Raw genomic sequence first — 14,507 nt, 5'->3', positions numbered from 1 at the left:
GGTCAGTTATTGCAATAGTAATTCTCCAGGGATTTCCACTGTGCAGTTTAATATTTTTCTTATTACCCTCTTTCCTCACTGCTATTTATGTCCTTCTCTTTGCATTCAGAGTAAAATACTGCTGTTCACCACAATAAGCAGAAAGTCACCTTAGATAAACCTGTAAATGATACACTGATGGAAATCATCAGCATATTCTAGCAGGAGAAGCCAAATAGTCTTAGGAAGAAAATCCTGAAAGGATTGCTTTTATTGGACTAGTTGCTAAGTTCAAGATGAGTGATAGCTTCAAACCTCTCACTCTTTCTAAAAGCCACAGTACACAAGACATGTTTTTTGTGAAGAGAAAAACATAGGTGCTATACTGTCCCTTTTGACCAGCTGTTTGAGATAGAAGGTGGTACCATGTTCAGGTGAGGGGGGTGGGGAGATTCCATCCCTATCTGACAGACTGGTACCAAATGACTGTTCTTGGCACTTTAGGTATGGCGTACTGAAGAGTTCCGCCTTGTCTACTGTGCTATTTAATATTTAAATGAAACTTCTGGTAGAGGTTGTCCAGAATTTGGAATGAAGTGTCACTGATATATGGCTGACACCTTATTCTCCTTTTCTTTCTCTGCTGATTCGCCTGAGTAGGTAAATATTACAAATATGTTGAGCTGGATGAGTGGCAATAGATTGAAGTGTAATCCAGGTAATATTAAACCACTGTTTCTTGACAGTTCAGCTAATGAGGGATTGAAGTATCAGTTTATCCTAGACGGGATTGCTTACAGCTCGGAATACTTTTTGATTTGTATGTACAGATGGAGACTCAGGTCTTATCTGCAGCCTGTTTTGATTTGCTTGCCAGCTCCATAGAAAAGCAAGCTCTAACCATAGGTACCCATGCTCTGATTCTGATGACATCCAAGTTAGACTATTTTAATATGCTCTTTGTGAACAAATTGATGGGCTCAACATTGCTACTACCATTGAGTTGTAGCTAAACATCTTCCAAAAACTTGTTTTCTTGGGGGAGTGATTTCATCTGATTCCTTTCTGCCACTGCAGTCCAATGAGCCTCCCACATACTTTACTCCTGAGGTTAAATGGAGTGCAGTAGGAGTTGGTGAAAATTTCCCCTTCCTCTTAAGAAAACTTAATGGCACTTAGTTTCTGAAAGCATGGCTAGATACAGGTGTAAGTGGAATTAGTTTTCTTTGAGTAAAATTCCACTCCCAAGATGTTTTTTTCTGTTCTCTGTTCAGTGGATACCTGGTGTCAGCAACTGGTAAGAGTTGCCTTCCTCAATATTGACGATTATGAGCTGAAGGCCACTTCACAGGTGTACAACAACCGTGCTAATTAATGTGCATATTTGAGCTGTAATGTTTAGGGTGGGGAATTTCAATGATCTTCCAGAAAGCTCTCTTGGGACAGTATCCTGACCAGTTGAAGAAGGTTAGAAGACCAGTGGCCTAGGTTTCACATAAAAGTTAACTGTCTTGATAGACCATTACTCCTTTTATTAGGTATCTCTTAACCAGCTAAATGTGACTTTGCCATTACATGTGTTTCAGATTATGTTGGTTAATTTTGACCTGAATTTGCTTACACTTCAAGAACCTTCAATAAGTGTATTTAGGAAGTTAGCTTTTTTTGTTTTTATGTTCTTTGAACTCTTTCTGGAACTGTATTGTTTTAAAATCTTTTTTTCACCTTATTTATAATAAACCCTATTTACCTTATGGTATTTGGCTGCTGTGAGCTGACTGGTTCTGACCCAGGGTAATACATTGTCAATGGAGGATCATGTTCCAGATTTTGGGTCTGAGACAAGGGAAGAATTCTCTCAGAATGATGCAGGGCAATCTTGACATCAGGTTGTTATCATGTATGCATGACCTCTATACAGTTGCAGGCCCCTCTACATCACACCATCCCTTCCTTCCATATAATATTAAGTATGGTCACCTTATCAGTTTCTTCTTCAGCTTCATTGGGTTTTTGTTAGATCATGAGGACAGTGTTTTATTACAAAATATTGGTATATGCCGCTTTTGCCAATAAATTGCTACTGTTGCTGCTTTAACATTATTTTTCCCACCATGACATCAAACATATTAGCCCCAGTAAATCCACCCTGAGCTCAGTTTTTAGTACACATTTTGTGAAAGTTGTCCAGCTAAACTTTTTATAATCTTCTTACTTTTTGACAATAAAATGCTTAGTGCATTCTGAGATTCCTTTGTCTAAATTTTTGAATTTTTTTTGGGGGGGGGGGGGAACACTGGCACTGGATTTTCATTCCCTTTAGATTTTATCTTACATTGGTACACAATTATGTCGATTGTGCATGCTTTTCTACTGATGTAAACCATATTGAAAATAAACTATTTGAGTTGCCTCTGAAAATGCTTCAGAGAATGGTTTATTTTGTAGACAGTGCAATTTCCTTATGTCACTTGTCAGCTGCTAACCTTTTGTACTCCTGAAGGTAGCCATTTCAGGTTTGCTTCAAAGGATTCTTGATAAAATTGTGTGCCTAGTCAATGGTGCCTTGCAAGAAAGCAAAACAAAAGTCTACATGTGATTGGAGAAGCAACTGGAGGATGCAGAGGGTACTGGGAAAGTGCAGCTGAAAGACCATCATTGTGAGTCAAACTGATTTCCCGTAGTCCCACTGAAATTAAGGGTGGAAATGTAAGAAAAGTCAATCCTGTGTGAACGAGGCCAAATTAAATCACATTTCTAGACTAGGGAAATTACTTTCGCCTACAGCAAGAGAGAGTGGCACATTGCTCAAATTAAGGCAAAGAGTCTGGTGCCCTTGGGCTGGCTGCCATTGTATCCACAATGCACAACGGATGGAATCTGTAATTAGTGCATTGCAAGAGATCCATATGAGACACTTACCTACTGGCTGCTAGAACATTCCTTTGAAGGGGAAGACAGAAATGGGATTTGCCAGAAGTCTCCTTCTAGGTGACTTAGAAGCGATCAAAGACATGCCCTAGCAATCTTAGTGTCTTATGCAGGGTTGAATTAGCCAGAATTCACCAGGGTTTCACCCTGGAATCTGTTTGCCATACATAGACTCATATTTTTAACAGGTATGGGTTGAGGTTTCCTCATTCTTTTAACCACAGCCAATTCTACAAGAAGAGTTGATTTTATACCCCACTTTTCTCTACTGTCAGGAGTCTCAAAGCGGCTTACAATCACCTTCCCTTTTCTCCTTCTAACAGGCACTTTGAAAGACAGGTGGAGCTGAAAAAATTCTGAGAGAACTGTGACTTGACCAAGGTCACCAAGCAGGCTGCATGTGGAGGAGTGGGAAATCAAATCTGATTCTCCATATTTGAGTCCTCTGCTCTTAACACTTAACACTTAAAACAGGCTCTCTCATTTTCCAAGATCAGAGGTAGCAGCATGAAAGGGCAGTATCGGTTCTGAGTAAGTCAGTGCTTTGTCTTGTTGATATAATTGTTAAGGAAATGGTTCTGTTGAGTTGGATATGTACATTTTCATGGGAACACCAGTCCTATCTACGTATGCTTCAAGCATTCCAATTTACTAAGGATGTTCCCTGTCTGCTAGCTCTGGTAAATAGTTGTGCCTGTTTTCTCCATATTTCGCCTTTGAGAAATAGCTTGTTAAAATTCTGCTAATATATGTTGGGTCTATGGGAACTTTCTGTGGACAGAAGGGATTTCTATCCCTGGACTGGGACTTCCTTGCCTCCTGCAGCATCTCAAAATACCCCCCAGTGCTTCCACTTGGGTGAAAGGGGGACCCCACCACCACCAGGAACAGCATGGGGGAAGTTGGAGGTCTGTTGTAGGAGAGAGAATTGATGAAACTTGCCACATTTACACCTTATGAAATAATCTGTGGAATAAAGGCAGGCCTCTGAGTTGTCAGATTTGTAATTCTTCAGGACTCAACTGCCTCTCCAAGTTCTGTAGGAGTTACATATTTAATGTGGGAGGATGTATCTGATCTTTTGGTCCAGTGGATGCAAAAGAATGTGCAGGAACAGTAATGCAGCATGTAACATTTAGCTTGCTACCTCACACACTAATGTGGCAAAATTCACATTATTGATAATGAAACATGATACGACCATAATGTTTGGCTTAAAGAACAAACATCATCTTGGCTTTTAAACCAAAGCTGAACAAATTTGATACAATAAACAAATACTACACACAGCAAATAAAGTAGTGCTTTCAGCTGTCTTCATGGGAGGGGCGCAGAGGGCTTGGTATCCTTAGTTTGAGAACCGTGGACACAAGTACGTTCTTCATGTCCTAGTTATAGATATAATAATGCTGCCAATTTGACATTAGGAATAAAAGCAGTCAGTGTGGCTCACAAACAACCAAACATTGGCATCTTACAAATAAAAGTTCACAACTGTACTGATAGTGACAACTAATTTGATCAGTATTGTTAGTCTATAGTTGCTATGGAAAAAAGTCATGCTGATTCTTGGACAAGTTAAACGTATGTCCTGGATTGGGCTATGGGTATTGTTACCAATATTGTTTGCGGTGACACACTCACTATGGTTGCCAATCTGAGTTGGGAAATTTCTGTAACTTCAGGGGTGGAGCCTGGGGAGGGTGGATTTTGAAGAGGGAAGGGAGTTCAGCAGGGTATAATTTGATACAGCCCACCCTCCAAAACATCAATTTCCTCCAGGGGAACTGATCTCTGGTTGTAATTCTGGAAAATAGCCAGGCCCCACCTGGAGGCTGGCAACTCTATAAACAACAAATCCACAGTACATTCACCCCACATCAGTGAATGCATATATTTAATTTAGTACTAGCTGGCACTTTGGGGAGTCATATGGGTGACAACTCATTTAAACAGTATTGAATTCAGGACTCCGTATTGTATTCAGGATTCAACCACATCAGTGAATGTATCTGCTTAATTTGGTACTAGCTGGCACTTTTGGGAGTCCCATGGGCTGAACATTCCTATACTTAGGAAATTAATGTGCACAAGACAAATCAAGTATTCCAACAGGGGTCTTTTCCCATGGCTTGCAAGCGTAAGATTATTGTGAGAATCAGTGGTGAGAGTATTTGGAGATTTGGATGAGCTTACCCATATTAATGTAGTGCTCTTGCAAAATCTGGCACAGATAAGATGCTTCAGACTTCATGGGGCTGTCATTCCCAAACATTAAAAAATGACAAATCGTACCCGCTCTCCAAATCAAATCACAAGAATCCCTTTATTGAAACACTTCTTTGTCCTCTCTTCAAGTGCTCTTATGATGCCTATATAAAAATGGAAAAGATTGGGTGGCAGGTCAAAAAGGATCATGGATGACTTGTATTGCTTCACTCTTTTCTCAGATTAACTGTAATTTTTTCCCCACCTGCTTTTCTTCCGAGTAAGATACTTTTTATCCTTTGCTCATTGTCAGATGCAATCGTGCACAGGTCAGAAGCTGAGATTCCTAAAGGATTATAGATTTGCTTTAACTGAAGGTAATAGTTTTATTTTCTTCATGCTTTTTAAGCCTTTAGGGTTATACTATAGTTGGGTTTCAGACAATTCCATGTCATATGGTAGAGTAAACCTGGACTTGTTCCCATTAAAGTAGTGTTTCTCAAACATTTTGAACTTGGCCTGGCTTTGAAATTTACTATACTCCTGCCAGTTCCAACCATCTGTTTTGTGGGTGAGTGTACAAGATTCTTGTGTGCAACTGAGTGCATGAAGATGAAACACATGAAGATATGTATACCAAGACTAAAGAATATTGAAGATTATTCTAGCAGGAAGGATCCCTTTTCTCTTATCCTTGACACTGACCTATTCCTGTTCCAGATACTCAGTAGAGATGTCATTTAGGGACATCTGCTTCTGTTTCAGATGATGTGGGATTATTTTTTCAGAGTACCACGGGCCAGCTCACTGATTCCACACACTACAAAGCCATTATTATAAACAATTAACATGGCTTGATGTACTAAGCATATATGCTAAATGCACAAATCCCCTTTCTAAAATAAAAACTGACAGCTTAATATATGCAGATAACACTATAGTTATGAGGTGTATATATGAAACTACCTTGTACTATTTGGTTCTCAGGTAGAAAAAGGTCTTTTGTATTTGGGTTTTTGAAGCTACCGCTATAAAATAACAGACAATTCCAGGTAAGATTACAAAGCTAGATTGGTGGGGAAGGAAAAGAAGGGGCTTAGAGAGAGAGCAAGAAGGAAATAATGAACAAATAAAAGACAATGCATGCTACTGTCTGTGACTTCCTTCATGTAAAACATATGCTCTGAGTTATACTCCAGTCCCTCCAAAGTAAGAAAAAGTAACCACACTATTCCTACCAGGTCAGCCTAACCTGTACAAAAGAGACGGACTTTACTTGAATCAAAAGGGAACCAGGCTGCTGGAATCTAATATTTAAAAGATGGCAGAGCAGTTTCTAAACTAACTTCTGGGAGAAAGTCAAAATGAGTTGGAGACCTTCTGGTTTGGAATGACTCATCCCCAAGGGATGGTGTAGTAAATTGTAGGGACAATAAAGGAGGGCCAAATGAGGAAATCAGAAGGCTGAGGCAGTCAGGGATCCTTTGAAAGGAAAATGAGATACAGGTACTTGTATGCAAATACTAGAAGTCTCCAAGTCAAGATTATGGATATAGAGGGCTTGGTGCTTAACGATAATGTGGATATAGTGGACATTTCAGAAACCTAGTAGAATGTGGAAAATCAATGTGGCTCTGTAATCCCTGAATGTAAACTCTATAAACAGGATAGAAAAGAATGTGCTGGGTAGTTTTGCCCAAGGAGCAGCAGTGGTGTAGTGGTTAAGAGCAGGTGTACTCTAATCTGGAGGAACCGGGTTTGATTCCCCGCTCTGCCACTTGAGCTGTGGAGGCTTATCTGGCGAATTCAGATTAGCCTGTACACTCCAACACAGGCCACCTGGGTGACCTTGGGCTAGTCACAGTTCTTCTGAGCTCTCTCAGCCCCACCTACCTCACAGAGTGTTTGTTGTGAGGGGGGAAGGGAAAGGAGTTTGTAAGCCCCTTTAAATCTCCTACAGGAGAGAAAGGGGGGATATAAATCTAACTCTTCTTCAATATATATATATATATCAAGTAAGCTAGAAAACAGTAGTGGAATAAACTCCCCCACATACTTACTATGGTTAGCCATAATAAGCCCTAAAGGTTACTTAAAATGGGGGTATATTATTATTTCTCTAACCAGGATGCAGATCTTAAGACAGAAAAAGTTGATGATTACTGAAAGGGATAATGTGGTAATACTAGGTGACTTCAACTACCCTCACATTCAGTGGACAAATATGAATGTCAACTCAATGCATGGCAGCTGTGAAAAAGGCAAACTCTATGCTGGGGATCATTAGAAAAGGAATTGATAATAAAACTGCAAAGATTATCATGCCCTTATATAAAGCAGTGGTGCGACCGCACTTGGAGTACTGTGTTCAGTTCTGCTTGCCACATCTCAAAAAGGATATTGAAGAGATAGAAAAAGTGCAGAGAAGGGCAACGAGGATGATTGAGGGACTGGAGCACCTTCTTTATGAGGAGAGGCTGCAGCGTTTGGGACTCTTTAGTTTGGAGAGGAGACAGCTGAGGGGGGATATGATTGAAGTCTACAAAATTATGCATGTGATAGAAAATGTTGACAGAGAGACATTTTTCTCTCTTTCTCACAATACTGGAACCAGGGGGCATACATTGAAAATGCTGAGGGGAAGAATTAGGACTAATAAAAGGAAACACTTCTTCACACAACGTGTGATTGGTGTTTGGAATATGCTGCCACAGGAGGTGGTGATGGCCACTAACCTGGATAGCTTTAAAAGGGGCTTGGACAGATTTATGGAGGAGAAGTCGATTTATGGCTACCAATCTTGATCCTCTTTGATCTCAGATTGCAAATGCCTTAGCAAACCAGGTGCTCGGGAGCAACAGCCGCAGAAGGCCATTGCTTTCACATCCTGCATGTGAGCTCCCAAAGGCACCTGGTGGGCCACTGCGAGTAGCAGAGAGCTGGACTAGATGGATCTGGTCTGATCCAGCTTGCTTGTTCTTATGTTCTTATGTGCATAAGTCATGCCCTGGAAACAAGCTTTCTAGACATTATAAATGACTGCACTGGAGAAGTTGCTCACAGAACAACTACAGGTGCAGCACCTCTGTACTTGGTTTTAAGCAGGGCTCAAGATTTAGTATGCAATGTTGCTGTACTGATTGGAAGTAGTGGTCACAATGCTATTAATTTCAGAATTTATGTCAACAGAAACCTCTCCAAAACAATACCTTTTAATTTCAAAATAGAGGACTTTGCTAAAATGAAGAGACTAGTCAGAAGAAAGTTAAAACTAAGAGAATCAAATCCCTTCTATGCTGATCAAGGCCCAAATAGAATGCATACTTCACATCAGGAAAGGTACTATCTGGTCTAAAAGGATACCGGCATAATTAATAAGTCAAATCAGCCATAAAAGCGGGTGGGGGGGGAGGCTTTTCTGAAAGTGTAAAACATTCCTAACTTTGGTAAACAGAAAGGAGTTCTGGAAAACAAATGTAAGCTGACAACAAGACAATTTGATAAGTGAATGTGCAAAAAAATTAAGACAAATAATAAGCATTTCTTCAAATACACTAGGAGGAGGAAACCAGCTAGGGAAAAGTTGAGCCTTCAGATGACAAAGGAATGAAGACTTGCTTGAGGAAAATGGAGAGATGGCAGAGAAATTAAATTAATTCTTTGCATCTCTTTTCCCTGTGGAAAATGTGGGGCACATACCCACACTGGAGCCACTGTTCTGGGGAAAGGTGTCTGAAGAGCTGAGTCAAATTAAGGTGACAAGAGATTAAGTCCTAGGACTACTGGGCAAACTGAAAACCAGTACATTTGCAGGTACAGATGCCATAGATTTGAGAGTTTTTTTTTAAAAAAATTCAACTACAAAATTACTGATCTACCCAAAAGTATATGTAACTTGTTACTAAAATTGGCCTATGTGCCAAGTGGCTGGAAAATAGCAAATGTCACCCACATTTTTAAACAGGTGTTCAGAGGGGATCCAGGAAATTACAGGCCAGTTACTTAGCATCTGTTCCTGGTAAATAAGTAGAAACTGTTTTTATTGAGAATTATTAAGCATATTGAGGACCAACTACTGACGGGAAATCAAGATGACTTCTGCAAAGGGAAGTCCTGCTTTACCCAACCTCTTGGAGTTTTTTGAGCAGATAAGGGCAATCTGGTATGTTCTTGGACCAGAACAGATCATCACAGGCCCACAGAGAATCAAGAATACTATCTTTAAAATTTTAGATCTCCATACCATCCCTTATTTTTGGAACTTAGACTAAATACCCTGTTCCTAACTTCTGAATTCTTCCAGCAGAGGGCATGGAGCAGTCACATTACTTTAGTGAGTAATGAGCTTTTAAAAACAGTGCATAAGACAGAACTTGATTTGAGCCAGTATTTACCCCAAAACTGGCTTTTCCTGTGCTAATTCTCACCTACAAGATATATTAATGGGGATAGTTAATGTATTTGCATCCTGCTGAAAATGAAGTTCCATGTTCCAGCTAGCACTTTCTCCAAACCCCAAAGCTACCCTCTAACAGGCCAATATTAACAATCCTACTTGGAACTAATTCTTATGGATTTCAGTTACATTTCCTTTCAAGTTAGTAGCTTCAACTTGCAGTCTCAAAATGACATAAAAACCCAAAATAGTTATTATTATGCATAGTTTCCCACATGGATACCTTTATGCAACCAGACCATTCTCACAACTAGAAACTTCTAGAAAAAGAAGCTCCCGTGCTTAAATTACACCACACATTTTTGTGAGTTATTTGGAAATTACTGTTAGATCCTGGAGAGTTATCTATACTATGCAGTAGATTTGACCAGACTGGTTTGTATTTACATGTGGGTACCAGGGATCTTTGCTGTATCTAGATACTCAATCCCAGTTCTCACAAGTACTTTGGCATTGAACCGAAGACATGTTGTGCTTTCATAAATAGCAACCTGTCTTGGGAATGCTCCAGCATGTATCGATATGGTGTTTTAGACAATGTGGTCAGCCATCTGTTCAATCACCAGGTTGAGAAAAAATGGCAATTCACAATGACACGACCACCTCAACATCTTATCAAATTGGTTGTATGAAACAGGCTCTGCCTGGTCCCTTGAATTCTCATCTTACCTCACAGGTAATTTTCATGTCTTATGATCTTTTTTTTTGGCAGTCAAAGCTGACAAAGCCTTATATTTTGAGAAGGATGTGTTGTTAAAGACATGGTCTACCAACAGCAGACTCATCTTTCATCCAGACGCACATATATTGGTTCCTGCCATGTATTTAGACAGCAGCCTCCTGTGTATCGAAATCATTTGTCCAAAACTCTTGGGACACTTGTGCAACTACTATTTCACAAAGGAATGTTGTACATCCAAAGAGTATATTTTTAAATAAATAAAATACCACTTTTGGCACAGTATTATTAAAGGTAAAAGTAGTCCCCTGTGCAAGCACTGGATCGTTAACTGACCCATGGGGTGACATAACATCACAACATATACTAACTAGGCAGACATTGTTTATGGAGTGGTTTGCCATTGCCTTCCCTAGTCATCTACACTTTACCCCAGCAAGCTGGGTACCAGTGGATTCAGCAGATTCGCACCACTTTGGCAGAACTGGTTGTTAAAATGGTGCTTGTAAACAACCAGTTGTTAAATTATTTGAATCCCATCACCAGAACCGGTTGTTAAATTATTTGAATCCCACCGCTGCTGGGTACCCATTTTACCAACCTCAGAAGGATGGAAGGCTGAGCCAACTACCTGAAACTAACTTCTGTCAGTACTGAACTCAGGTCATGAGAACAGCTCTGACTGCAGTACTGCAGCACTTTGTGCCATGGGGCTCCTTCAACAGAACTATTACTTGTACTTACAATGTGTGTTTAGTGCTTCTATTACAGGTGTGTCCATGGGTACATCTGTCATGATTCAGAAGGCCTTAAAAAGTGGACTGACAAGAGCTTTCGTCTAGGCAAGAAAGACTTCCTTCTACTTGAAATGCTTCAAATTCAAAGACGAATCTCTGAGGATCAAAATAAGTCTACAGACTTTGTAAGCACTCATATTTTCATTGCAACCTAGGAGACAACAGTGGGCTAGTTAATGATTAGGGGAAAAAATACCACCAATTCTTTGTGCACCAAACTGTCAAACTCCTCCAGCGCAAGGATGGAGTCTGGGGCCGCAGTGCCCTCCAGCTTCCCCTACTTTAGCCAAGTCTGAAAAGTGCCTCAGTCTAGAGTTGCGGAGGGGGTGGGGAAGTCCCTTTTAACCTATTCCTCTCTTTCTCTTTCCAAGTGCCTCTCCCAGAATACCTTAGGAGTGGCCTGGCCTTTCCTCCTTGTCTTCCCTGACCTGGCCTAATAAAGGATTGCATGGAAATTGGGCTGGCCTTGGACTTCTCCAATGCCCTTTCTTCAGGTCAGACCTATAGTCAGTGGAGGGAATCTGGGTCCTTCTGTCCACCCCTCAGATTTTCAGAGGTTGTTGTGCCAGCTTGCACAGACCCCAGGGAGCTGCAGTTGCTGCTAGCCTGCTCTTCTGGCCTGTTCCCAGATGCAATCTGCTGCCTGAGCCCTATCTCCCTTCTGAGGCATGTGCTGGCTCCGCCAGCCTCAGAAGCTGCTGCTGGTGCACTTCTGGGCATGGTATCACCTTGATTTCTTCCCAACAGCCTGTAGATGGGCTACCTGACTATGTGGTGCCTGGATGAAGCTGTTCCCCACCCCCCAGACCCATAAGTTTGGGCATGCCCTCTGCCCCCAGACACAAATTTAAAGAAAAATTAGGAAAAAATATTTTCTAGTAATGTTATTCTTTTTTTAGCAGGACCCACAAGCCATCTATATTTTCAACCCACTTTTCCTCCAAGTTGTTAGGGTTGCCAGCTCCAACTTGGAAAATACTTGGAGATTTTGGGGGTAGAGCCTGAGGAAGGCAAGGTTCGGGGAGGGATTTTAATGGGGCATAACGTCATGGAGACCCCCTTCCAAAGTGGCCATTTTCTCCGAGTGAACTGATCTCTCACTTGGAGCTCAGTTGTAATAGTGGGCGATCTCCAGCAACCTGAAGGTTGGCAACCCTACAAGTAGCCCATGACAGTGTATATCAGAGGTGTCCAACTCTGGTGCTTCAGATGTTCATGGACTACAATTCCCTTCCCTCCATCTTGCAGGGGCTGGTGGGAATTGTAGTCCATGAACATCTGAAGCGCCAGAGTTGGACACCAGAGTTGGACACCCCTATCATCTTTCACATTGTTTTTAAGACAGCCTGTTGAGGTACAGAGGCGTAGCAAGTGGGAAAAGCGCCCGGTGCACCAGTGCATCCTCCACCCCGTCCCACTCCGGAATGCCCCATCCTGTCCCTGCCATGCCCCCAGAATGCCCCCGCCACAGGGGCGCGTGCCCAGTGTGTTTCGTGCACCCCCGTCACCTTGGAGCTACACCTCTGTTGAGGTACATTATACCGAAAGAAGCTGACTGGCCCAAAGTGAGTTTGATTCTAATACTCTAATCACTACAACTCCAGGCTTTACAGCACTCTAGTATTTGTAACTATACAGTTCCTACACTTGTTTGCCAGTGGGCACTTATATTATGCAATCACAGTTTCTGTACTGGAGACCTTACTAAAGAGCTTTGCAAATAATTTCATTTAAGCCATGGATAACTGTTATATTCCTTGTCCTTCTTGATGCATTTGATCCTTGACTACTTTGTTTGATCCTTGACAGCATGGTGTAGTGGTTAAAGAATGGGAAATTCTTCTCTGGAACCAAGTTTGATTCCCCAGTCCTACACATGAGCAGCCTGGTGAACCAGGTTTGTTCTCCCACTCCTACATATGAAGCCTGCTTGGTAACCTTGGGCTAATCATAGTTCTCTAAGAACTCTCTTAGCCCCACCTACCTTACAAAATGTCTGTTGTGAGAAAAGGAAGGAGTTTGTAAGGTGCTTTGTGACTCTTTTGAAAAAAGCAGAGCGTAAATCCAAAGCAAGGTATACATCCAAACTCTTCTTCTTTTCCTTAGCTGGTTTCCTTCCATTGCTGTGTCTTATACAAGTCTTTTGACACTAATCTCTTCTCTTCTCCATTTTTGTCATTTCTGTTCTCATTCCTCGCTCTTTTTTTGGTAGCTATTCTCAGTTACTGAGATGGCCCTTTTTATAGATTAGGTTAAGCTCTGCTGAGTGAAACATTGTTCCTTATGATTTGATAGCACTTTAATGCACAAAGTGCTTTACAATCTTTTTCTTGTTTGCCCTCAGGACAACTCTGTGAAGCAGTTCGCTGTCTATCCTATTTCACAGATACAGAACAAAGGCTGGGAGAAAACTGTTTTCCCAAAGCACTTCAGAGGTAAATTTTCTGTCATAACATTATTAATATAGAATCAATAGTAATATGCATATGGGTTGTCCTTTGGGCATACTGCTCCAAAACTGCACAGGACTTTGAAGGTCTGCCCTGAATTGAGTCCCAGAAATGAATCAGGAACCAGATGAGTCAACACTGGAGTGATATGTTCCCTACAACCCATACCAATTAACATAATGGCTGCAAAATTCTGTACAAAGGAATGTGGAGGGCTGGCCAGCAGACTGTGAGAAGCCCTTCCAACCATACCAGTCCCAACCTGCCTGCAAAGCCAACATGGCCATGTCTGCTTTATGCCTGGAAAGGGCAGGGGGTTCCAGAAGCCAGCCTGGAAGGTAAGATTTAACAGGGGTGGGGTGGGGGTGGGGAATCCACAGGCAGGCTTCCTGGGCCAGCTGTGGCATTTCTATGGAGATTCACCCTCCCTCTCCCTCATCTGTACAGGCATGGGCTAGTGCCCCTGTGGCGTCATGTCCCCTACATCCACCCTATGGCTCAGCCATTTGTTACACCCATCTCCTACCAGCCCTGTATGTATGTGTTGCTGTGAGGCAGCATACAAGGTGGTGGGCATGCCACACAGGGAGAGGATCAGAGCCGTTCACCCATTGGACATCACCTCCCTAGACTGGTTCCAATTGGACAGGGCTGCCATACAGAGAATATGCAAGGATTTTAGCAACCACTGCCAGAGACAGGTCCAACGCCACATGCCATCCTTGTGCTCCAGAGTCCTCTTCTCCCAGCAGTTCTTGGCCACAGGGATGTTCAGAGGGTGGTGGCAAAGGTCCTGGAGGTCTTCCAGTCCTCTGCCTGCCACTGTCTGCATAGGTTCCTTCATGACATGCTTGCCAACCTCTGTCCCCATGTCTGGTTCCCCAAGGAGGAGGCTGATCTGGCCCCTATAAGGACAGAATTCAGCGGCTTCCCCACCATGGAGTACACCCATATCACCCTGACAGCCCTTTGCAAGGAGCTACAGGTATACTGGAACCTCTACCACT

This window comes from Sphaerodactylus townsendi, linkage group LG05 (genome assembly GCF_021028975.2).
Source record: "Sphaerodactylus townsendi isolate TG3544 linkage group LG05, MPM_Stown_v2.3, whole genome shotgun sequence".
Classification (NCBI taxonomy): Eukaryota; Metazoa; Chordata; class Lepidosauria; order Squamata; family Sphaerodactylidae; genus Sphaerodactylus; species Sphaerodactylus townsendi.
This window is presented reverse-complemented; position numbering follows the sequence as displayed.